The sequence below is a fragment of the Erinaceus europaeus genome, chromosome 18, assembly GCF_950295315.1.
Source record: "Erinaceus europaeus chromosome 18, mEriEur2.1, whole genome shotgun sequence".
In the NCBI taxonomy this organism is placed as follows: Eukaryota; Metazoa; Chordata; class Mammalia; order Eulipotyphla; family Erinaceidae; genus Erinaceus; species Erinaceus europaeus.
Genome location: NC_080179.1, coordinates 78,411,769 through 78,436,714, shown reverse-complemented (window position 1 = coordinate 78,436,714; position 24,946 = coordinate 78,411,769). Strand labels below are relative to the sequence as shown.

At 53.4% G+C, this 24,946-nt stretch overlaps 10 non-coding genes across 10 annotated transcripts; all 10 read right to left on the bottom strand.

Moving 5' to 3' along the window:
- Nucleotides 1-721: 721 nt before the first annotated feature.
- Nucleotides 722-840, bottom strand: LOC132534388 (5S ribosomal RNA). The gene has a single exon (XR_009546110.1). It is a non-coding gene; the product is annotated as a 5S ribosomal RNA (ribosomal RNA).
- A 2,349-nt stretch (nt 841-3,189) lies between these two features.
- On the bottom strand, nt 3,190-3,308 carry LOC132534387 (5S ribosomal RNA). The gene has a single exon (XR_009546109.1). It is a non-coding gene; the product is annotated as a 5S ribosomal RNA (ribosomal RNA).
- A 2,373-nt stretch (nt 3,309-5,681) lies between these two features.
- Nucleotides 5,682-5,800, bottom strand: LOC132534386 (5S ribosomal RNA). Its single transcript, XR_009546108.1, has one exon. It is a non-coding gene; the product is annotated as a 5S ribosomal RNA (ribosomal RNA).
- Nucleotides 5,801-8,161: 2,361 nt separating this feature from the next.
- Nucleotides 8,162-8,280, bottom strand: LOC132534385 (5S ribosomal RNA). The gene has a single exon (XR_009546107.1). It is a non-coding gene; the product is annotated as a 5S ribosomal RNA (ribosomal RNA).
- Nucleotides 8,281-10,639: 2,359 nt separating this feature from the next.
- On the bottom strand, nt 10,640-10,758 carry LOC132534384 (5S ribosomal RNA). The gene has a single exon (XR_009546106.1). It is a non-coding gene; the product is annotated as a 5S ribosomal RNA (ribosomal RNA).
- Nucleotides 10,759-13,105: 2,347 nt separating this feature from the next.
- On the bottom strand, nt 13,106-13,224 carry LOC132534383 (5S ribosomal RNA). Its single transcript, XR_009546105.1, has one exon. It is a non-coding gene; the product is annotated as a 5S ribosomal RNA (ribosomal RNA).
- A 2,363-nt stretch (nt 13,225-15,587) lies between these two features.
- On the bottom strand, nt 15,588-15,706 carry LOC132534382 (5S ribosomal RNA). Its single transcript, XR_009546104.1, has one exon. It is a non-coding gene; the product is annotated as a 5S ribosomal RNA (ribosomal RNA).
- A 2,357-nt stretch (nt 15,707-18,063) lies between these two features.
- LOC132534380 (5S ribosomal RNA) lies at nt 18,064-18,182 on the bottom strand. The gene has a single exon (XR_009546102.1). It is a non-coding gene; the product is annotated as a 5S ribosomal RNA (ribosomal RNA).
- A 2,359-nt stretch (nt 18,183-20,541) lies between these two features.
- LOC132534379 (5S ribosomal RNA) lies at nt 20,542-20,660 on the bottom strand. Its single transcript, XR_009546101.1, has one exon. It is a non-coding gene; the product is annotated as a 5S ribosomal RNA (ribosomal RNA).
- A 2,357-nt stretch (nt 20,661-23,017) lies between these two features.
- On the bottom strand, nt 23,018-23,136 carry LOC132534378 (5S ribosomal RNA). Its single transcript, XR_009546100.1, has one exon. It is a non-coding gene; the product is annotated as a 5S ribosomal RNA (ribosomal RNA).
- Between the last annotated feature and the right edge of the window lie 1,810 nt (nt 23,137-24,946).

Below are 24,946 nucleotides of genomic sequence, written 5' to 3'. Positions count from 1 at the left end.
GAGGGCAAGGGAGGGGAGGGGATACAGAGTTCTGGTGGTGGGAATTGTGTGCAGTTGGACCCCTCTTCTCCAGTGGTTTTCTCAATGTTTCTTTTTGATAAATAAATAAATAAATTTGAGAGAGAGAGGGAGAGAGACAGAGAGAGGGAGAGAGGCAGAGAGAGACAGAGACAGAGAGAGAGAAGCTTAAGCACACCTGGCGCAAAGCACAAGGACTGGCGTAAGGATCCCTGTTCGAGCCCCCGGCTCCCCACCTGCAGGGGAGTCGCTTCCCAAGTGGTGAAGCAGGTCTGTGGGTGTCTGTCTTTCTCTCTCCCTCTCTGTCTTCCCCTCCACTCTCCATTTCTCTCGGTCCTATCCAACAACAACGACATCCATCATAACTCCAACAATAAAACAACCAGGGCAACCAAAGGGAATGAATCAAGACATAACAATGATTTTCAAAAAGGATTCCGGGAGGTGGTGGGGTGGTCAAGCTTTAGACTCTCAAGCATGAGGTCCCGAGTTGGATCCCCGGCAGCACATGTGCCAGAGTGATGTGTGGTTCTCCCTCTGTCCTCCTATCGTTCTCATCCATAAAAAAGTCTTTCCAAAAAAACAACTTGTCCAGAACAGATGAAAAAGAGAGAGAGCGAGAGAGAAGAAGGGGTCGTGTGCCCAGGACAAGCTGCTGGGCAATGCGCTGCAGAGGCAGGCAGGCAGGCAGGCAGGCAGCAAAAGCCTACAGCACCCGGTATTCCCAGGCGGTCTCCCATCCAAGTACTAACCAGGCCCGACCCTGCTTAGCTTCCGAGATCAGACGAGATCGGGCGTGTTCAGGGTGGTATGGCCGTAGACGCACACAGCCCTTTCTGCCGGCCTCAAGAAGCCAAGCCGCCAGCCGCCGGCGCAACAGCGACGCCCACTGGCCGGCTCCGCACACTGCCACCCCTCCACGAGTGCCCGCTGGCCACCTGCACCCAACACACCACCCCCACCCACCCCACGCCGCCCCAGCCTCCGCCCCAGCCACCACCACCATCACCACCCGGCACCCCTCACAAAGCCCACACCGCTGCACAGGCAGGCAGGCTGGCAGCGACACATGCGGGGACACGCTGCGCACCCACACGCACGCCACATACACACGGACAGCCTGCCTGCCTGCCTGCCTGCCTGCCTGCCTGCATGATGCCTGCTGCCGGCTAACTGCCTCTGCTCCACAGGCTGCCTGCTGACCCACCCAACTGCTTCTCCTGGAGCGGGAGAACCAGGCACCAGGGCCAAGGAGAGCACAAGCCCCACTCCCACAGGGAGACCCACTCCCAGCTGAGGAGGAGGAGGTGGAGGAGCAGGAGGAGGAGCAGGAGGAGGAGAAGAAAAGGTCTGGTGGTGGCAAAGCAGTTGTCTTGCCTAAGGGTCCAGGTAGTACTTCAATAGTTAAGTCATTACTTACTGACAACATAAAAAAAAATGTAGAGAGGAAAAGAAGAGTTCAATGACCAGCATTACCCTAAACCCTAGGTGAGTACTGATATGACAGAGAGCAGAAAGAAGTTAGGAAGAAAAGAAAGGAGAAAGAAGCTGAGGGAGAGAGAGAGAAAGAAAGAAAGAAAGAGGGAGAGAGAGGGAGACACTTGAGAGAGAGAGAGAGAGAGAAAAGGGAAGCAGGGCTTTTGCAAAGTTAACCCAATTCACATAGGCTCACTCCTAAGCTGAATATGGACCCCAGATCAGATCACATCACATCACATCACATCAATTGGGTTGATGGCCAAGAATATTTATACACCTTTCCCAGATTTGGGAGCTACTCTCATCCCTGATCCAGCTTTCTGGTCCTTCTGCCAGCCATGACATTGCCTCCCCAGAGAATAATTAGGATCTACCTGCATTTCAGATTTCAGGCTCAGGCTGAAAAACAAACAAACAAAGAAACACTAGTATAGCCACAGGCCCTTTGGAATGTAACTCAAATATGCCTCCTAGCTGTCTACAAAATGGAGAGCAACCACACTCTTCATCTGTACTAGTCCACTCTTTAGGCCCATCATTGGTCAACAATTGGTTTGGATTTATAAGTTAACTCTATTTTGCACCACCAGGTTCCAGATGCTAGCATGATGCTGACCAGACTTCCCTGGACAGACAACCCCACCCATGTGTCCTGGAGCTCCGCTTCCCCAGAGCCCTTCCCCGCTAGGGAAAGAGAGAGCCAGGTTGCAGTATGGACCGACCTGTCAACGCTCATGTTCAGCTGGGAAGCAGTTACAGAAGCCAGAACTCCCACCCGCACACCACACACGCACATGCACACGCACACGCACATGCACATGCACACGTACACACGCGTGCACACACACGCACGCACGCACGCACACACACACACACACACACACACACGCACACACACCTTCTGCATCCCACAGTGACCCTGGGTCCATACTCCCAGAGGGATAAAGAATTGGAAAGCTACCAGAGGAGGGGAGGGCAAGGGAGGGGAGGGGATACAGAGTTCTGGTGGTGGGAATTGTGTGCAGTTGGACCCCTCTTCTCCAGTGGTTTTCTCAATGTTTCTTTTTGATAAATAAATAAATAAATTTGAGAGAGAGAGGGAGAGAGACAGAGAGAGGGAGAGAGGCAGAGAGAGACAGAGACAGAGAGAGAGAAGCTTAAGCACACCTGGCGCAAAGCACAAGGACTGGCGTAAGGATCCCTGTTCGAGCCCCCGGCTCCCCACCTGCAGGGGAGTCGCTTCCCAAGTGGTGAAGCAGGTCTGTGGGTGTCTGTCTTTCTCTCTCCCTCTCTGTCTTCCCCTCCACTCTCCATTTCTCTCGGTCCTATCCAACAACAACGACATCCATCATAACTCCAACAATAAAACAACCAGGGCAACCAAAGGGAATGAATCAAGACATAACAATGATTTTCCAAAAGGATTCCGGGAGGTGGTGGGGTGGTCAAGCTTTAGACTCTCAAGCATGAGGTCCCGAGTTGGATCCCCGGCAGCACATGTGCCAGAGTGATGTGTGGTTCTCCCTCTGTCCTCCTATCGTTCTCATCCATAAAAAAGTCTTTCCAAAAAAACAACTTGTCCAGAACAGATGAAAAAGAGAGAGAGCGAGAGAGAAGAAGGGGTCGTGTGCCCAGGACAAGCTGCTGGGCAATGCGCTGCAGAGGCAGGCAGGCAGGCAGGCAGGCAGCAAAAGCCTACAGCACCCGGTATTCCCAGGCGGTCTCCCATCCAAGTACTAACCAGGCCCGACCCTGCTTAGCTTCCGAGATCAGACGAGATCGGGCGTGTTCAGGGTGGTATGGCCGTAGACGCACACAGCCCTTTCTGCCGGCCTCAAGAAGCCAAGCCGCCAGCCGCCGGCGCAACAGCGATGCCCACTGGCCGGCTCCGCACACTGCCACCCCTCCACGAGTGCCCGCTGGCCACCTGCACCCAACACACCACCCCCACCCACCCCACGCCGCCCCAGCCTCCGCCCCAGCCACCACCACCATCACCACCCAGCACCCCTCACAAAGCCCACACCGCTGCACAGGCAGGCAGGCTGGCAGCGACACATGCGGGGACACGCTGCGCACCCACACGCACGCCACATACACACGGACAGCCTGCCTGCCTGCCTGCCTGCCTGCCTGCCTGCCTGCCTGCATGATGCCTGCTGCCGGCTAACTGCCTCTGCTCCACAGGCTGCCTGCTGACCCACCCAACTGCTTCTCCTGGAGCGGGAGAACCAGGCACCAGGGCCAAGGAGAGCACAAGCCCCACTCCCACAGGGAGACCCACTCCCAGCTGAGGAGGAGGAGGTGGAGGAGCAGGAGGAGGAGCAGGAGGAGGAGAAGAAAAGGTCTGGTGGTGGCAAAGCAGTTGTCTTGCCTAAGGGTCCAGGTAGTACTTCAATAGTTAAGTCATTACTTACTGACAACATAAAAAAAAATGTAGAGAGGAAAAGAAGAGTTCAATGACCAGCATTACCCTAAACCCTAGGTGAGTACTGATATGACAGAGAGCAGAAAGAAGTTAGGAAGAAAAGAAAGGAGAAAGAAGCTGAGGGAGAGAGAGAGAAAGAAAGAAAGAAAGAGGGAGAGAGAGGGAGACACTTGAGAGAGAGAGAGAGAGAGAAAAGGGAAGCAGGGCTTTTGCAAAGTTAACCCAATTCACATAGGCTCACTCCTAAGCTGAATATGGACCCCAGATCAGATCACATCACATCAATTGGGTTGATGGCCAAGAATATTTATACACCTTTCCCAGATTTGGGAGCTACTCTCATCCCTGATCCAGCTTTCTGGTCCTTCTGCCAGCCATGACATTGCCTCCCCAGAGAATAATTAGGATCTACCTGCATTTCAGATTTCAGGCTCAGGCTGAAAAACAAACAAACAAACAAAGAAACACTAGTATAGCCACAGGCCCTTTGGAATGTAACTCAAATATGCCTCCTAGCTGTCTACAAAATGGAGAGCAACCACACTCTTCATCTGTACTAGTCCACTCTTTAGGCCCATCATTGGTCAACAATTGGTTTGGATTTATAAGTTAACTCTATTTTGCACCACCAGGTTCCAGATGCTAGCATGATGCTGACCAGACTTCCCTGGACAGACAACCCCACCCATGTGTCCTGGAGCTCCGCTTCCCCAGAGCCCTTCCCCGCTAGGGAAAGAGAGAGCCAGGTTGCAGTATGGACCGACCTGTCAACGCTCATGTTCAGCTGGGAAGCAGTTACAGAAGCCAGAACTCCCACCCGCACACCACACACGCACATGCACATGCACACGCACATGCACATGCACACGTACACACGCGTGCACACACACGCACGCACGCACGCACGCACACACACACACACACACACGCACACACACCTTCTGCATCCCACAGTGACCCTGGGTCCATACTCCCAGAGGGATAAAGAATTGGAAAGCTACCAGAGGAGGGGAGGGCAAGGGAGGGGAGGGGATACAGAGTTCTGGTGGTGGGAATTGTGTGCAGTTGGACCCCTCTTCTCCAGTGGTTTTCTCAATGTTTCTTTTTGATAAATAAATAAATAAATAAATAAATAAATAAATAAATAAATTTGAGAGAGAGAGGGAGAGAGACAGAGAGAGGGAGAGAGGCAGAGAGAGACAGAGACAGAGAGAGAGAAGCTTAAGCACACCTGGCGCAAAGCACAAGGACTGGCGTAAGGATCCCTGTTCGAGCCCCCGGCTCCCCACCTGCAGGGGAGTCGCTTCCCAAGTGGTGAAGCAGGTCTGTGGGTGTCTGTCTTTCTCTCTCCCTCTCTGTCTTCCCCTCCACTCTCCATTTCTCTCGGTCCTATCCAACAACAACGACATCCATCATAACTCCAACAATAAAACAACCAGGGCAACCAAAGGGAATGAATCAAGACATAACAATGATTTTCAAAAAGGATTCCGGGAGGTGGTGGGGTGGTCAAGCTTTAGACTCTCAAGCATGAGGTCCCGAGTTGGATCCCCGGCAGCACATGTGCCAGAGTGATGTGTGGTTCTCCCTCTGTCCTCCTATCGTTCTCATCCATAAAAAAGTCTTTCCAAAAAAACAACTTGTCCAGAACAGATGAAAAAGAGAGAGAGCGAGAGAGAAGAAGGGGTCGTGTGCCCAGGACAAGATGCTGGGCAATGCGCTGCAGAGGCAGGCAGGCAGGCAGGCAGGCAGCAAAAGCCTACAGCACCCGGTATTCCCAGGCGGTCTCCCATCCAAGTACTAACCAGGCCCGACCCTGCTTAGCTTCCGAGATCAGACGAGATCGGGCGTGTTCAGGGTGGTATGGCCGTAGACGCACACAGCCCTTTCTGCCGGCCTCAAGAAGCCAAGCCGCCAGCCGCCGGCGCAACAGCGATGCCCACTGGCCGGCTCCGCACACTGCCACCCCTCCACGAGTGCCCGCTGGCCACCTGCACCCAACACACCACCCCCACCCACCCCACGCCGCCCCAGCCTCCGCCCCAGCCACCACCACCATCACCACCCAGCACCCCTCACAAAGCCCACACCGCTGCACAGGCAGGCAGGCTGGCAGCGACACATGCGGGGACACGCTGCGCACCCACACGCACGCCACATACACACGGACAGCCTGCCTGCCTGCCTGCCTGCCTGCCTGCCTGCCTGCCTGCCTGCATGATGCCTGCTGCCGGCTAACTGCCTCTGCTCCACAGGCTGCCTGCTGACCCACCCAACTGCTTCTCCTGGAGCGGGAGAACCAGGCACCAGGGCCAAGGAGAGCACAAGCCCCACTCCCACAGGGAGACCCACTCCCAGCTGAGGAGGAGGAGGTGGAGGAGCAGGAGGAGGAGCAGGAGGAGGAGAAGAAAAGGTCTGGTGGTGGCAAAGCAGTTGTCTTGCCTAAGGGTCCAGGTAGTACTTCAATAGTTAAGTCATTACTTACTGACAACATAAAAAAAAATGTAGAGAGGAAAAGAAGAGTTCAATGACCAGCATTACCCTAAACCCTAGGTGAGTACTGATATGACAGAGAGCAGAAAGAAGTTAGGAAGAAAAGAAAGGAGAAAGAAGCTGAGGGAGAGAGAAAGAAAGAAAGAAAGAAAGAGGGAGAGAGAGGGAGACACTTGAGAGAGAGAGAGAGAGAGAAAAGGGAAGCAGGGCTTTTGCAAAGTTAACCCAATTCACATAGGCTCACTCCTAAGCTGAATATGGACCCCAGATCAGATCACATCACATCAATTGGGTTGATGGCCAAGAATATTTATACACCTTTCCCAGATTTGGGAGCTACTCTCATCCCTGATCCAGCTTTCTGGTCCTTCTGCCAGCCATGACATTGCCTCCCCAGAGAATAATTAGGATCTACCTGCATTTCAGATTTCAGGCTCAGGCTGAAAAACAAACAAACAAACAAACAAACAAACACTAGTATAGCCACAGGCCCTTTGGAATGTAACTCAAATATGCCTCCTAGCTGTCTACAAAATGGAGAGCAACCACACTCTTCATCTGTACTAGTCCACTCTTTAGGCCCATCATTGGTCAACAATTGGTTTGGATTTATAAGTTAACTCTATTTTGCACCACCAGGTTCCAGATGCTAGCATGATGCTGACCAGACTTCCCTGGACAGACAACCCCACCCATGTGTCCTGGAGCTCCGCTTCCCCAGAGCCCTTCCCCGCTAGGGAAAGAGAGAGCCAGGTTGCAGTATGGACCGACCTGTCAACGCTCATGTTCAGCTGGGAAGCAGTTACAGAAGCCAGAACTCCCACCCGCACACCACACACGCACATGCACACGCACACGCACATGCACATGCACACGTACACACGCGTGCACACACACGCACGCACGCACGCACACACACACACACACGCACACACACCTTCTGCATCCCACAGTGACCCTGGGTCCATACTCCCAGAGGGATAAAGAATTGGAAAGCTACCAGAGGAGGGGAGGGCAAGGGAGGGGAGGGGATACAGAGTTCTGGTGGTGGGAATTGTGTGCAGTTGGACCCCTCTTCTCCAGTGGTTTTCTCAATGTTTCTTTTTGATAAATAAATGAATAAATAAATAAATAAATTTGAGAGAGAGAGGGAGAGAGACAGAGAGAGGGAGAGAGGCAGAGAGAGACAGAGACAGAGAGAGAGAAGCTTAAGCACACCTGGCGCAAAGCACAAGGACTGGCGTAAGGATCCCTGTTCGAGCCCCCGGCTCCCCACCTGCAGGGGAGTCGCTTCCCAAGTGGTGAAGCAGGTCTGTGGGTGTCTGTCTTTCTCTCTCCCTCTCTGTCTTCCCCTCCACTCTCCATTTCTCTCGGTCCTATCCAACAACAACGACATCATTCATAACTCCAACAATAAAACAACCAGGGCAACCAAAGGGAATGAATCAAGACATAACAATGATTTTCAAAAAGGATTCCGGGAGGTGGTGGGGTGGTCAAGCTTTAGACTCTCAAGCATGAGGTCCCGAGTTGGATCCCCGGCAGCACATGTGCCAGAGTGATGTGTGGTTCTCCCTCTGTCCTCCTATCGTTCTCATCCATAAAAAAGTCTTTCCAAAAAAACAACTTGTCCAGAACAGATGAAAAAGAGAGAGAGCGAGAGAGAAGAAGGGGTCGTGTGCCCAGGACAAGCTGCTGGGCAATGCGCTGCAGAGGCAGGCAGGCAGGCAGGCAGGCAGCAAAAGCCTACAGCACCCGGTATTCCCAGGCGGTCTCCCATCCAAGTACTAACCAGGCCCGACCCTGCTTAGCTTCCGAGATCAGACGAGATCGGGCGTGTTCAGGGTGGTATGGCCGTAGACGCACACAGCCCTTTCTGCCGGCCTCAAGAAGCCAAGCCGCCAGCCGCCGGCGCAACAGCGACGCCCACTGGCCGGCTCCGCACACTGCCACCCCTCCACGAGTGCCCGCTGGCCACCTGCACCCAACACACCACCCCCACCCACCCCACGCCGCCCCAGCCTCCGCCCCAGCCACCACCACCATCACCACCCGGCACCCCTCACAAAGCCCACACCGCTGCACAGGCAGGCAGGCTGGCAGCGACACATGCGGGGACACGCTGCGCACCCACACGCACGCCACATACACACGGACAGCCTGCCTGCCTGCCTGCCTGCCTGCCTGCCTGCCTGCCTGCATGATGCCTGCTGCCGGCTAACTGCCTCTGCTCCACAGGCTGCCTGCTGACCCACCCAACTGCTTCTCCTGGAGCGGGAGAACCAGGCACCAGGGCCAAGGAGAGCACAAGCCCCACTCCCACAGGGAGACCCACTCCCAGCTGAGGAGGAGGAGGTGGAGGAGCAGGAGGAGGAGCAGGAGGAGGAGAAGAAAAGGTCTGGTGGTGGCAAAGCAGTTGTCTTGCCTAAGGGTCCAGGTAGTACTTCAATAGTTAAGTCATTACTTACTGACAACATAAAAAAAAATGTAGAGAGGAAAAGAAGAGTTCAATGACCAGCATTACCCTAAACCCTAGGTGAGTACTGATATGACAGAGAGCAGAAAGAAGTTAGGAAGAAAAGAAAGGAGAAAGAAGCTGAGGGAGAGAGAGAGAAAGAAAGAAAGAAAGAGGGAGAGAGAGGGAGACACTTGAGAGAGAGAGAGAGAGAGAAAAGGGAAGCAGGGCTTTTGCAAAGTTAACCCAATTCACATAGGCTCACTCCTAAGCTGAATATGGACCCCAGATCAGATCACATCACATCACATCACATCAATTGGGTTGATGGCCAAGAATATTTATACACCTTTCCCAGATTTGGGAGCTACTCTCATCCCTGATCCAGCTTTTTGGTCCTTCTGCCAGCCATGACATTGCCTCCCCAGAGAATAATTAGGATCTACCTGCATTTCAGATTTCAGGCTCAGGCTGAAAAACAAACAAACAAACAAACAAAGAAACACTAGTATAGCCACAGGCCCTTTGGAATGTAACTCAAATATGCCTCCTAGCTGTCTACAAAATGGAGAGCAACCACACTCTTCATCTGTACTAGTCCACTCTTTAGGCCCATCATTGGTCAACAATTGGTTTGGATTTATAAGTTAACTCTATTTTGCACCACCAGGTTCCAGATGCTAGCATGATGCTGACCAGACTTCCCTGGACAGACAACCCCACCCATGTGTCCTGGAGCTCCGCTTCCCCAGAGCCCTTCCCCGCTAGGGAAAGAGAGAGCCAGGTTGCAGTATGGACCGACCTGTCAACGCTCATGTTCAGCTGGGAAGCAGTTACAGAAGCCAGAACTCCCACCCGCACACCACACACGCACATGCACACGCACACGCACATGCACATGCACACGTACACACGCGTGCACACACACGCACGCACGCACGCACACACACACACACACACACGCACACACACCTTCTGCATCCCACAGTGACCCTGGGTCCATACTCCCAGAGGGATAAAGAATTGGAAAGCTACCAGAGGAGGGGAGGGCAAGGGAGGGGAGGGGATACAGAGTTCTGGTGGTGGGAATTGTGTGCAGTTGGACCCCTCTTCTCCAGTGGTTTTCTCAATGTTTCTTTTTGATAAATAAATAAATAAATTTGAGAGAGAGAGGGAGAGAGACAGAGAGAGGGAGAGAGGCAGAGAGAGACAGAGACAGAGAGAGAGAAGCTTAAGCACACCTGGCGCAAAGCACAAGGACTGGCGTAAGGATCCCTGTTCGAGCCCCCGGCTCCCCACCTGCAGGGGAGTCGCTTCCCAAGTGGTGAAGCAGGTCTGTGGGTGTCTGTCTTTCTCTCTCCCTCTCTGTCTTCCCCTCCACTCTCCATTTCTCTCGGTCCTATCCAACAACAACGACATCCATCATAACTCCAACAATAAAACAACCAGGGCAACCAAAGGGAATGAATCAAGACATAACAATGATTTTCAAAAAGGATTCCGGGAGGTGGTGGGGTGGTCAAGCTTTAGACTCTCAAGCATGAGGTCCCGAGTTGGATCCCCGGCAGCACATGTGCCAGAGTGATGTGTGGTTCTCCCTCTGTCCTCCTATCGTTCTCATCCATAAAAAAGTCTTTCCAAAAAAACAACTTGTCCAGAACAGATGAAAAAGAGAGAGAGCGAGAGAGAAGAAGGGGTCGTGTGCCCAGGACAAGCTGCTGGGCAATGCGCTGCAGAGGCAGGCAGGCAGGCAGGCAGGCAGCAAAAGCCTACAGCACCCGGTATTCCCAGGCGGTCTCCCATCCAAGTACTAACCAGGCCCGACCCTGCTTAGCTTCCGAGATCAGACGAGATCGGGCGTGTTCAGGGTGGTATGGCCGTAGACGCACACAGCCCTTTCTGCCGGCCTCAAGAAGCCAAGCCGCCAGCCGCCGGCGCAACAGCGACGCCCACTGGCCGGCTCCGCACACTGCCACCCCTCCACGAGTGCCCGCTGGCCACCTGCACCCAACACACCACCCCCACCCACCCCACGCCGCCCCAGCCTCCGCCCCAGCCACCACCACCATCACCACCCGGCACCCCTCACAAAGCCCACACCGCTGCACAGGCAGGCAGGCTGGCAGCGACACATGCGGGGACACGCTGCGCACCCACACGCACGCCACATACACACGGACAGCCTGCCTGCCTGCCTGCCTGCCTGCCTGCCTGCATGATGCCTGCTGCCGGCTAACTGCCTCTGCTCCACAGGCTGCCTGCTGACCCACCCAACTGCTTCTCCTGGAGCGGGAGAACCAGGCACCAGGGCCAAGGAGAGCACAAGCCCCACTCCCACAGGGAGACCCACTCCCAGCTGAGGAGGAGGAGGTGGAGGAGCAGGAGGAGGAGCAGGAGGAGGAGAAGAAAAGGTCTGGTGGTGGCAAAGCAGTTGTCTTGCCTAAGGGTCCAGGTAGTACTTCAATAGTTAAGTCATTACTTACTGACAACATAAAAAAAAATGTAGAGAGGAAAAGAAGAGTTCAATGACCAGCATTACCCTAAACCCTAGGTGAGTACTGATATGACAGAGAGCAGAAAGAAGTTAGGAAGAAAAGAAAGGAGAAAGAAGCTGAGGGAGAGAGAGAGAAAGAAAGAAAGAAAGAGGGAGAGAGAGGGAGACACTTGAGAGAGAGAGAGAGAGAGAAAAGGGAAGCAGGGCTTTTGCAAAGTTAACCCAATTCACATAGGCTCACTCCTAAGCTGAATATGGACCCCAGATCAGATCACATCACATCACATCACATCAATTGGGTTGATGGCCAAGAATATTTATACACCTTTCCCAGATTTGGGAGCTACTCTCATCCCTGATCCAGCTTTCTGGTCCTTCTGCCAGCCATGACATTGCCTCCCCAGAGAATAATTAGGATCTACCTGCATTTCAGATTTCAGGCTCAGGCTGAAAAACAAACAAACAAAGAAACACTAGTATAGCCACAGGCCCTTTGGAATGTAACTCAAATATGCCTCCTAGCTGTCTACAAAATGGAGAGCAACCACACTCTTCATCTGTACTAGTCCACTCTTTAGGCCCATCATTGGTCAACAATTGGTTTGGATTTATAAGTTAACTCTATTTTGCACCACCAGGTTCCAGATGCTAGCATGATGCTGACCAGACTTCCCTGGACAGACAACCCCACCCATGTGTCCTGGAGCTCCGCTTCCCCAGAGCCCTTCCCCGCTAGGGAAAGAGAGAGCCAGGTTGCAGTATGGACCGACCTGTCAACGCTCATGTTCAGCTGGGAAGCAGTTACAGAAGCCAGAACTCCCACCCGCACACCACACACGCACATGCACACGCACACGCACATGCACATGCACACGTACACACGCGTGCACACACACGCACGCACGCACGCACACACACACACACACACACACACGCACACACACCTTCTGCATCCCACAGTGACCCTGGGTCCATACTCCCAGAGGGATAAAGAATTGGAAAGCTACCAGAGGAGGGGAGGGCAAGGGAGGGGAGGGGATACAGAGTTCTGGTGGTGGGAATTGTGTGCAGTTGGACCCCTCTTCTCCAGTGGTTTTCTCAATGTTTCTTTTTGATAAATAAATAAATAAATTTGAGAGAGAGAGGGAGAGAGACAGAGAGAGGGAGAGAGGCAGAGAGAGACAGAGACAGAGAGAGAGAAGCTTAAGCACACCTGGCGCAAAGCACAAGGACTGGCGTAAGGATCCCTGTTCGAGCCCCCGGCTCCCCACCTGCAGGGGAGTCGCTTCCCAAGTGGTGAAGCAGGTCTGTGGGTGTCTGTCTTTCTCTCTCCCTCTCTGTCTTCCCCTCCACTCTCCATTTCTCTCGGTCCTATCCAACAACAACGACATCCATCATAACTCCAACAATAAAACAACCAGGGCAACCAAAGGGAATGAATCAAGACATAACAATGATTTTCAAAAAGGATTCCGGGAGGTGGTGGGGTGGTCAAGCTTTAGACTCTCAAGCATGAGGTCCCGAGTTGGATCCCCGGCAGCACATGTGCCAGAGTGATGTGTGGTTCTCCCTCTGTCCTCCTATCGTTCTCATCCATAAAAAAGTCTTTCCAAAAAAACAACTTGTCCAGAACAGATGAAAAAGAGAGAGAGCGAGAGAGAAGAAGGGGTCGTGTGCCCAGGACAAGATGCTGGGCAATGCGCTGCAGAGGCAGGCAGGCAGGCAGGCAGGCAGCAAAAGCCTACAGCACCCGGTATTCCCAGGCGGTCTCCCATCCAAGTACTAACCAGGCCCGACCCTGCTTAGCTTCCGAGATCAGACGAGATCGGGCGTGTTCAGGGTGGTATGGCCGTAGACGCACACAGCCCTTTCTGCCGGCCTCAAGAAGCCAAGCCGCCAGCCGCCGGCGCAACAGCGACGCCCACTGGCCGGCTCCGCACACTGCCACCCCTCCACGAGTGCCCGCTGGCCACCTGCACCCAACACACCACCCCCACCCACCCCACGCCGCCCCAGCCTCCGCCCCAGCCACCACCACCATCACCACCCGGCACCCCTCACAAAGCCCACACCGCTGCACAGGCAGGCAGGCTGGCAGCGACACATGCGGGGACACGCTGCGCACCCACACGCACGCCACATACACACGGACAGCCTGCCTGCCTGCCTGCCTGCCTGCCTGCCTGCCTGCATGATGCCTGCTGCCGGCTAACTGCCTCTGCTCCACAGGCTGCCTGCTGACCCACCCAACTGCTTCTCCTGGAGCGGGAGAACCAGGCACCAGGGCCAAGGAGAGCACAAGCCCCACTCCCACAGGGAGACCCACTCCCAGCTGAGGAGGAGGAGGTGGAGGAGCAGGAGGAGGAGCAGGAGGAGGAGAAGAAAAGGTCTGGTGGTGGCAAAGCAGTTGTCTTGCCTAAGGGTCCAGGTAGTACTTCAATAGTTAAGTCATTACTTACTGACAACATAAAAAAAAATGTAGAGAGGAAAAGAAGAGTTCAATGACCAGCATTACCCTAAACCCTAGGTGAGTACTGATATGACAGAGAGCAGAAAGAAGTTAGGAAGAAAAGAAAGGAGAAAGAAGCTGAGGGAGAGAGAGAGAAAGAAAGAAAGAAAGAGGGAGAGAGAGGGAGACACTTGAGAGAGAGAGAGAGAGAGAAAAGGGAAGCAGGGCTTTTGCAAAGTTAACCCAATTCACATAGGCTCACTCCTAAGCTGAATATGGACCCCAGATCAGATCACATCACATCACATCACATCAATTGGGTTGATGGCCAAGAATATTTATACACCTTTCCCAGATTTGGGAGCTACTCTCATCCCTGATCCAGCTTTCTGGTCCTTCTGCCAGCCATGACATTGCCTCCCCAGAGAATAATTAGGATCTACCTGCATTTCAGATTTCAGGCTCAGGCTGAAAAACAAACAAACAAACAAACAAACAAAGAAACACTAGTATAGCCACAGGCCCTTTGGAATGTAACTCAAATATGCCTCCTAGCTGTCTACAAAATGGAGAGCAACCACACTCTTCATCTGTACTAGTCCACTCTTTAGGCCCATCATTGGTCAACAATTGGTTTGGATTTATAAGTTAACTCTATTTTGCACCACCAGGTTCCAGATGCTAGCATGATGCTGACCAGACTTCCCTGGACAGACAACCCCACCCATGTGTCCTGGAGCTCCGCTTCCCCAGAGCCCTTCCCCGCTAGGGAAAGAGAGAGCCAGGTTGCAGTATGGACCGACCTGTCAACGCTCATGTTCAGCTGGGAAGCAGTTACAGAAGCCAGAACTCCCACCCGCACACCACACACGCACATGCACATGCACACGCACATGCACATGCACACGTACACACGCGTGCACACACACGCACGCACGCACGCACGCACACACACACACACACACACGCACACACACCTTCTGCATCCCACAGTGACCCTGGGTCCATACTCCCAGAGGGATAAAGAATTGGAAAGCTACCAGAGGAGGGGAGGGCAAGGGAGGGGAGGGGATACAGAGTTCTGGTGGTGGGAATTGTGTGCAGTTGGACCCCTCTTCTCCAGTGGTTTTCTCAATGTTTCTTTTTGATAAATAAATAAATAAATAAATTTGAGAGAGAGAGGGAGAGAGACAGAGAGAGGGAGAGAGGCAGAGAGAGACAGAGACAGAGAGAGAGAAGCTTAAGCACACCTGGCGCAAAGCACAAGGACTGGCGTAAGGATCCCTGTTCGAGCCCCCGGCTCCCCACCTGCAGGGGAGTCGCTTCCCAAGTGGTGAAGCAGGTCTGTGGGTGTCTGTCTTTCTCTCTCCCTCTCTGTCTTCCCCTCCACTCTCCATTTCTCTCGGTCCTATCCAACAACAACGACATCCATCATAACTCCAACAATAAAACAACCAGGGCAACCAAAGGGAATGAATCAAGACATAACAATGATTTTCCAAAAGGATTCCGGGAGGTGGTGGGGTGGTCAAGCTTTAGACTCTCAAGCATGAGGTCCCGAGTTGGATCCCCGGCAGCACATGTGCCAGAGTGATGTGTGGTTCTCCCTCTGTCCTCCTATCGTTCTCATCCATAAAAAAGTCTTTCCAAAAAAACAACTTGTCCAGAACAGATGAAAAAGAGAGAGAGCGAGAGAGAAGAAGGGGTCGTGTGCCCAGGACAAGCTGCTGGGCAATGCGCTGCAGAGGCAGGCAGGCAGGCAGGCAGCAAAAGCCTACAGCACCCGGTATTCCCAGGCGGTCTCCCATCCAAGTACTAACCAGGCCCGACCCTGCTTAGCTTCCGAGATCAGACGAGATCGGGCGTGTTCAGGGTGGTATGGCCGTAGACGCACACAGCCCTTTCTGCCGGCCTCAAGAAGCCAAGCCGCCAGCCGCCGGCGCAACAGCGACGCCCACTGGCCGGCTCCGCACACTGCCACCCCTCCACGAGTGCCCGCTGGCCACCTGCACCCAACACACCACCCCCACCCACCCCACGCCGCCCCAGCCTCCGCCCCAGCCACCACCACCATCACCACCCGGCACCCCTCACAAAGCCCACACCGCTGCACAGGCAGGCAGGCTGGCAGCGACACATGCGGGGACACGCTGCGCACCCACACGCACGCCACATACACACGGACAGCCTGCCTGCCTGCCTGCCTGCCTGCCTGCATGATGCCTGCTGCCGGCTAACTGCCTCTGCTCCACAGGCTGCCTGCTGACCCACCCAACTGCTTCTCCTGGAGCGGGAGAACCAGGCACCAGGGCCAAGGAGAGCACAAGCCCCACTCCCACAGGGAGACCCACTCCCAGCTGAGGAGGAGGAGGTGGAGGAGCAGGAGGAGGAGCAGGAGGAGGAGAAGAAAAGGTCTGGTGGTGGCAAAGCAGTTGTCTTGCCTAAGGGTCCAGGTAGTACTTCAATAGTTAAGTCATTACTTACTGACAACATAAAAAAAAATGTAGAGAGGAAAAGAAGAGTTCAATGACCAGCATTACCCTAAACCCTAGGTGAGTACTGATATGACAGAGAGCAGAAAGAAGTTAGGAAGAAAAGAAAGGAGAAAGAAGCTGAGGGAGAGAGAGAGAAAGAAAGAAAGAGGGAGAGAGAGGGAGACACTTGAGAGAGAGAGAGAGAGAGAGAGAGAGAGAGAAAAGGGAAGCAGGGCTTTTGCAAAGTTAACCCAATTCACATAGGCTCACTCCTAAGCTGAATATGGACCCCAGATCAGATCACATCACATCAATTGGGTTGATGGCCAAGAATATTTATACACCTTTCCCAGATTTGGGAGCTACTCTCATCCCTGATCCAGCTTTCTGGTCCTTCTGCCAGCCATGACATTGCCTCCCCAGAGAATAATTAGGATCTACCTGCATTTCAGATTTCAGGCTCAGGCTGAAAAACAAACAAACAAACAAACACTAGTATAGCCACAGGCCCTTTGGAATGTAACTCAAATATGCCTCCTAGCTGTCTACAAAATGGAGAGCAACCACACTCTTCATCTGTACTAGTCCACTCTTTAGGCCCATCATTGGTCAACAATTGGTTTGCATTTATAAGTTAACTCTATTTTGCACCACCAGGTTCCAGATGCTAGCATGATGCTGACCAGACTTCCCTGGACAGACAACCCCACCCATGTGTCCTGGAGCTCCGCTTCCCCAGAGCCCTTCCCCACTAGGGAAAGAGAGAGCCAGGTTGCAGTATGGACCGACCTGTCAACGCTCATGTTCAGCTGGGAAGCAGTTACAGAAGCCAGAACTCCCACCCGCACACCACACACGCACATGCACACGCACACGCACATGCACATGCACACGTACACACGCGTGCACACACACGCACGCACGCACGCACACACACACACACACGCACACACACCTTCTGCATCCCACAGTGACCCTGGGTCCATACTCCCAGAGGGATAAAGAATTGGAAAGCTACCAGAGGAGGGGAGGGCAAGGGAGGGGAGGGGATACAGAGTTCTGGTGGTGGGAATTGTGTGCAGTTGGACCCCTCTTCTCCAGTGGTTTTCTCAATGTTTCTTTTTGATAAATAAATAAATAAATAAATAAATAAATAAATAAATTTGAGAGAGAGAGGGAGAGAGACAGAGAGAGGGAGAGAGGCAGAGAGAGACAGAGACAGAGAGAGAGAAGCTTAAGCACACCTGGCGCAAAGCACAAGGACTGGCGTAAGGATCCCTGTTCGAGCCCCCGGCTCCCCACCTGCAGGGGAGTCGCTTCCCAAGTGGTGAAGCAGGTCTGTGGGTGTCTGTCTTTCTCTCTCCCTCTCTGTCTTCCCCTCCACTCTCCATTTCTCTCGGTCCTATCCAACAACAACGACATCCATCATAACTCCAACAATAAAACAACCAGGGCAACCAAAGGGAATGAATCAAGACATAACAATGATTTTCCAAAAGGATTCCGGGAGGTGGTGGGGTGGTCAAGCTTTAGACTCTCAAGCATGAGGTCCCGAGTTGGATCCCCGGCAGCACATGTGCCAGAGTGATGTGTGGTTCTCCCTCTGTCCTCCTATCGTTCTCATCCATAAAAAAGTCTTTCCAAAAAAACAACTTGTCCAGAACAGATGAAAAAGAGAGAGAGCGAGAGAGAAGAAGGGGTCGTGTGCCCAGGACAAGCTGCTGGGCAATGCGCTGCAGAGGCAGGCAGGCAGGCAGGCAGGCAGGCAGCAAAAGCCTACAGCACCCGGTATTCCCAGGCGGTCTCCCATCCAAGTACTAACCAGGCCCGACCCTGCTTAGCTTCCGAGATCAGACGAGATCGGGCGTGTTCAGGGTGGTATGGCCGTAGACGCACACAGCCCTTTCTGCCGGCCTCAAGAAGCCAAGCCGCCAGCCGCCGGCGCAACAGCGACGCCCACTGGCCGGCTCCGCACACTGCCACCCCTCCACGAGTGCCCGCTGGCCACCTGCACCCAACACACCACCCCCACCCACCCCACGCCGCCCCAGCCTCCGCCCCAGCCACCACCACCATCACCACCCGGCACCCCTCACAAAGCCCACACCGCTGCACAGGCAGGCAGGCTGGCAGCGACACATGCGGGGACACGCTGCGCACCCACACGCACGCCACATACACACGGACAGCCTGCCTGCCTGCCTGCCTGCCTGCCTGCCTGCCTGCCTGCATGATGCCTGCTGCCGGCTAACTGCCTCTGCTCCACAGGCTGCCTGCTGACCCACCCAACTGCTTCTCCTGGAGCGGGAGAACCAGGCACCAGGGCCAAGGAGAGCACAAGCCCCACTCCCACAGGGAGACCCACTCCCAGCTGAGGAGGAGGAGGTGGAGGAGCAGGAGGAGGAGCAGGAGGAGGAGAAGAAAAGGTCTGGTGGTGGCAAAGCAGTTGTCTTGCCTAAGGGTCCAGGTAGTACTTCAATAGTTAAGTCATTACTTACTGACAACATAAAAAAAAATGTAGAGAGGAAAAGAAGAGTTCAATGACCAGCATTACCCTAAACCCTAGGTGAGTACTGATATGACAGAGAGCAGAAAGAAGTTAGGAAGAAAAGAAAGGAGAAAGAAGCTGAGGGAGAGAGAGAGAAAGAAAGAAAGAAAGAGGGAGAGAGAGGGAGACACTTGAGAGAGAGAGAGAGAGAGAAAAGGGAAGCAGGGCTTTTGCAAAGTTAACCCAATTCACATAGGCTCACTCCTAAGCTGAATATGGACCCCAGATCAGATCACATCACATCACATCACATCAATTGGGTTGATGGCCAAGAATATTTATACACCTTTCCCAGATTTGGGAGCTACTCTCATCCCTGATCCAGCTTTCTGGTCCTTCTGCCAGCCATGACATTGCCTCCCCAGAGAATAATTAGGATCTACCTGCATTTCAGATTTCAGGCTCAGGCTGAAAAACAAACAAACAAACAAAGAAACACTAGTATAGCCACAGGCCCTTTGGAATGTAACTCAAATATGCCTCCTAGCTGTCTACAAAATGGAGAGCAACCACACTCTTCATCTGTACTAGTCCACTCTTTAGGCCCATCATTGGTCAACAATTGGTTTGGATTTATAAGTTAACTCTATTTTGCACCACCAGGTTCCAGATGCTAGCATGATGCTGACCAGACTTCCCTGGACAGACAACCCCACCCATGTGTCCTGGAGCTCCGCTTCCCCAGAGCCCTTCCCCGCTAGGGAAAGAGAGAGCCAGGTTGCAGTATGGACCGACCTGTCAACGCTCATGTTCAGCTGGGAAGCAGTTACAGAAGCCAGAACTCCCACCCGCACACCACACACGCACATGCACATGCACACGCACATGCACATGCACACGTACACACGCGTGCACACACACGCACGCACGCACGCACGCACACACACACACACACACACGCACACACACCTTCTGCATCCCACAGTGACCCTGGGTCCATACTCCCAGAGGGATAAAGAATTGGAAAGCTACCAGAGGAGGGGAGGGCAAGGGAGGGGAGGGGATACAGAGTTCTGGTGGTGGGAATTGTGTGCAGTTGGACCCCTCTTCTCCAGTGGTTTTCTCAATGTTTCTTTTTGATAAATAAATAAATAAATAAATTTGAGAGAGAGAGGGAGAGAGACAGAGAGAGGGAGAGAGGCAGAGAGAGACAGAGACAGAGAGAGAGAAGCTTAAGCACACCTGGCGCAAAGCACAAGGACTGGCGTAAGGATCCCTGTTCGAGCCCCCGGCTCCCCACCTGCAGGGGAGTCGCTTCCCAAGTGGTGAAGCAGGTCTGTGGGTGTCTGTCTTTCTCTCTCCCTCTCTGTCTTCCCCTCCACTCTCCATTTCTCTCGGTCCTATCCAACAACAACGACATCCATCATAACTCCAACAATAAAACAACCAGGGCAACCAAAGGGAATGAATCAAGACATAACAATGATTTTCCAAAAGGATTCCGGGAGGTGGTGGGGTGGTCAAGCTTTAGACTCTCAAGCATGAGGTCCCGAGTTGGATCCCCGGCAGCACATGTGCCAGAGTGATGTGTGGTTCTCCCTCTGTCCTCCTATCGTTCTCATCCATAAAAAAGTCTTTCCAAAAAAACAACTTGTCCAGAACAGATGAAAAAGAGAGAGAGCGAGAGAGAAGAAGGGGTCGTGTGCCCAGGACAAGCTGCTGGGCAATGCGCTGCAGAGGCAGGCAGGCAGGCAGGCAGCAAAAGCCTACAGCACCCGGTATTCCCAGGCGGTCTCCCATCCAAGTACTAACCAGGCCCGACCCTGCTTAGCTTCCGAGATCAGACGAGATCGGGCGTGTTCAGGGTGGTATGGCCGTAGACGCACACAGCCCTTTCTGCCGGCCTCAAGAAGCCAAGCCGCCAGCCGCCGGCGCAACAGCGACGCCCACTGGCCGGCTCCGCACACTGCCACCCCTCCACGAGTGCCCGCTGGCCACCTGCACCCAACACACCACCCCCACCCACCCCACGCCGCCCCAGCCTCCGCCCCAGCCACCACCACCATCACCACCCGGCACCCCTCACAAAGCCCACACCGCTGCACAGGCAGGCAGGCTGGCAGCGACACATGCGGGGACACGCTGCGCACCCACACGCACGCCACATACACACGGACAGCCTGCCTGCCTGCCTGCCTGCCTGCCTGCATGATGCCTGCTGCCGGCTAACTGCCTCTGCTCCACAGGCTGCCTGCTGACCCACCCAACTGCTTCTCCTGGAGCGGGAGAACCAGGCACCAGGGCCAAGGAGAGCACAAGCCCCACTCCCACAGGGAGACCCACTCCCAGCTGAGGAGGAGGAGGTGGAGGAGCAGGAGGAGGAGCAGGAGGAGGAGAAGAAAAGGTCTGGTGGTGGCAAAGCAGTTGTCTTGCCTAAGGGTCCAGGTAGTACTTCAATAGTTAAGTCATTACTTACTGACAACATAAAAAAAAATGTAGAGAGGAAAAGAAGAGTTCAATGACCAGCATTACCCTAAACCCTAGGTGAGTACTGATATGACAGAGAGCAGAAAGAAGTTAGGAAGAAAAGAAAGGAGAAAGAAGCTGAGGGAGAGAGAGAGAAAGAAAGAAAGAGGGAGAGAGAGGGAGACACTTGAGAGAGAGAGAGAGAGAGAGAGAGAGAGAGAAAAGGGAAGCAGGGCTTTTGCAAAGTTAACCCAATTCACATAGGCTCACTCCTAAGCTGAATATGGACCCCAGATCAGATCACATCACATCAATTGGGTTGATGGCCAAGAATATTTATACACCTTTCCCAGATTTGGGAGCTACTCTCATCCCTGATCCAGCTTTCTGGTCCTTCTGCCAGCCATGACATTGCCTCCCCAGAGAATAATTAGGATCTACCTGCATTTCAGATTTCAGGCTCAGGCTGAAAAACAAACAAACAAACAAACACTAGTATAGCCACAGGCCCTTTGGAATGTAACTCAAATATGCCTCCTAGCTGTCTACAAAATGGAGAGCAACCACACTCTTCATCTGTACTAGTCCACTCTTTAGGCCCATCATTGGTCAACAATTGGTTTGCATTTATAAGTTAACTCTATTTTGCACCACCAGGTTCCAGATGCTAGCATGATGCTGACCAGACTTCCCTGGACAGACAACCCCACCCATGTGTCCTGGAGCTCCGCTTCCCCAGAGCCCTTCCCCACTAGGGAAAGAGAGAGCCAGGTTGCAGTATGGACCGACCTGTCAACGCTCATGTTCAGCTGGGAAGCAGTTACAGAAGCCAGAACTCCCACCCGCACACCACACACGCACATGCACACGCACACGCACATGCACATGCACACGTACACACGCGTGCACACACACGCACGCACGCACGCACACACACACACACACGCACACACACCTTCTGCATCCCACAGTGACCCTGGGTCCATACTCCCAGAGGGATAAAGAATTGGAAAGCTACCAGAGGAGGGGAGGGCAAGGGAGGGGAGGGGATACAGAGTTCTGGTGGTGGGAATTGTGTGCAGTTGGACCCCTCTTCTCCAGTGGTTTTCTCAATGTTTCTTTTTGATAAATAAATAAATAAATAAATAAATAAATAAATAAATTTGAGAGAGAGAGGGAGAGAGACAGAGAGAGGGAGAGAGGCAGAGAGAGACAGAGACAGAGAGAGAGAAGCTTAAGCACACCTGGCGCAAAGCACAAGGACTGGCGTAAGGATCCCTGTTCGAGCCCCCGGCTCCCCACCTGCAGGGGAGTCGCTTCCCAAGTGGTGAAGCAGGTCTGTGGGTGTCTGTCTTTCTCTCTCCCTCTCTGTCTTCCCCTCCACTCTCCATTTCTCTCGGTCCTATCCAACAACAACGACATCCATCATAACTCCAACAATAAAACAACCAGGGCAACCAAAGGGAATGAATCAAGACATAACAATGATTTTCCAAAAGGATTCCGGGAGGTGGTGGGGTGGTCAAGCTTTAGACTCTCAAGCATGAGGTCCCGAGTTGGATCCCCGGCAGCACATGTGCCAGAGTGATGTGTGGTTCTCCCTCTGTCCTCCTATCGTTCTCATCCATAAAAAAGTCTTTCCAAAAAAACAACTTGTCCAGAACAGATGAAAAAGAGAGAGAGCGAGAGAGAAGAAGGGGTCGTGTGCCCAGGACAAGCTGCTGGGCAATGCGCTGCAGAGGCAGGCAGGCAGGCAGGCAGGCAGGCAGCAAAAGCCTACAGCACCCGGTATTCCCAGGCGGTCTCCCATCCAAGTACTAACCAGGCCCGACCCTGCTTAGCTTCCGAGATCAGACGAGATCGGGCGTGTTCAGGGTGGTATGGCCGTAGACGCACACAGCCCTTTCTGCCGGCCTCAAGAAGCCAAGCCGCCAGCCGCCGGCGCAACAGCGACGCCCACTGGCCGGCTCCGCACACTGCCACCCCTCCACGAGTGCCCGCTGGCCACCTGCACCCAACACACCACCCCCACCCACCCCACGCCGCCCCAGCCTCCGCCCCAGCCACCACCACCATCACCACCCGGCACCCCTCACAAAGCCCACACCGCTGCACAGGCAGGCAGGCTGGCAGCGACACATGCGGGGACACGCTGCGCACCCACACGCACGCCACATACACACGGACAGCCTGCCTGCCTGCCTGCCTGCCTGCCTGCCTGCCTGCCTGCATGATGCCTGCTGCCGGCTAACTGCCTCTGCTCCACAGGCTGCCTGCTGACCCACCCAACTGCTTCTCCTGGAGCGGGAGAACCAGGCACCAGGGCCAAGGAGAGCACAAGCCCCACTCCCACAGGGAGACCCACTCCCAGCTGAGGAGGAGGAGGTGGAGGAGCAGGAGGAGGAGCAGGAGGAGGAGAAGAAAAGGTCTGGTGGTGGCAAAGCAGTTGTCTTGCCTAAGGGTCCAGGTAGTACTTCAATAGTTAAGTCATTACTTACTGACAACATAAAAAAAAATGTAGAGAGGAAAAGAAGAGTTCAATGACCAGCATTACCCTAAACCCTAGGTGAGTACTGATATGACAGAGAGCAGAAAGAAGTTAGGAAGAAAAGAAAGGAGAAAGAAGCTGAGGGAGAGAGAGAGAAAGAAAGAAAGAAAGAGGGAGAGAGAGGGAGACACTTGAGAGAGAGAGAGAGAAAAGGGAAGCAGGGCTTTTGCAAAGTTAACCCAATTCACATAGGCTCACTCCTAAGCTGAATATGGACCCCAGATCAGATCACATCACATCACATCACATCAATTGGGTTGATGGCCAAGAATATTTATACACCTTTCCCAGATTTGGGAGCTACTCTCATCCCTGATCCAGCTTTCTGGTCCTTCTGCCAGCCATGACATTGCCTCCCCAGAGAATAATTAGGATCTACCTGCATTTCAGATTTCAGGCTCAGGCTGAAAAACAAACAAACAAACAAAGAAACACTAGTATAGCCACAGGCCCTTTGGAATGTAACTCAAATATGCCTCCTAGCTGTCTACAAAATGGAGAGCAACCACACTCTTCATCTGTACTAGTCCACTCTTTAGGCCCATCATTGGTCAACAATTGGTTTGGATTTATAAGTTAACTCTATTTTGCACCACCAGGTTCCAGATGCTAGCATGATGCTGACCAGACTTCCCTGGACAGACAACCCCACCCATGTGTCCTGGAGCTCCGCTTCCCCAGAGCCCTTCCCCGCTAGGGAAAGAGAGAGCCAGGTTGCAGTATGGACCGACCTGTCAACGCTCATGTTCAGCTGGGAAGCAGTTACAGAAGCCAGAACTCCCACCCGCACACCACACACGCACATGCACACGCACACGCACATGCACATGCACACGTACACACGTGTGCACACACACGCACGCACGCACGCACACACACACACACACACACACACACGCACACACACCTTCTGCATCCCACAGTGACCCTGGGTCCATACTCCCAGAGGGATAAAGAATTGGAAAGCTACCAGAGGAGGGGAGGGCAAGGGAGGGGAGGGGATACAGAGTTCTGGTGGTGGGAATTGTGTGCAGTTGGACCCCTCTTCTCCAGTGGTTTTCTCAATGTTTCTTTTTGATAAATAAATAAATAAATAAATAAATAAATTTGAGAGAGAGAGGGAGAGAGACAGAGAGAGGGAGAGAGGCAGAGAG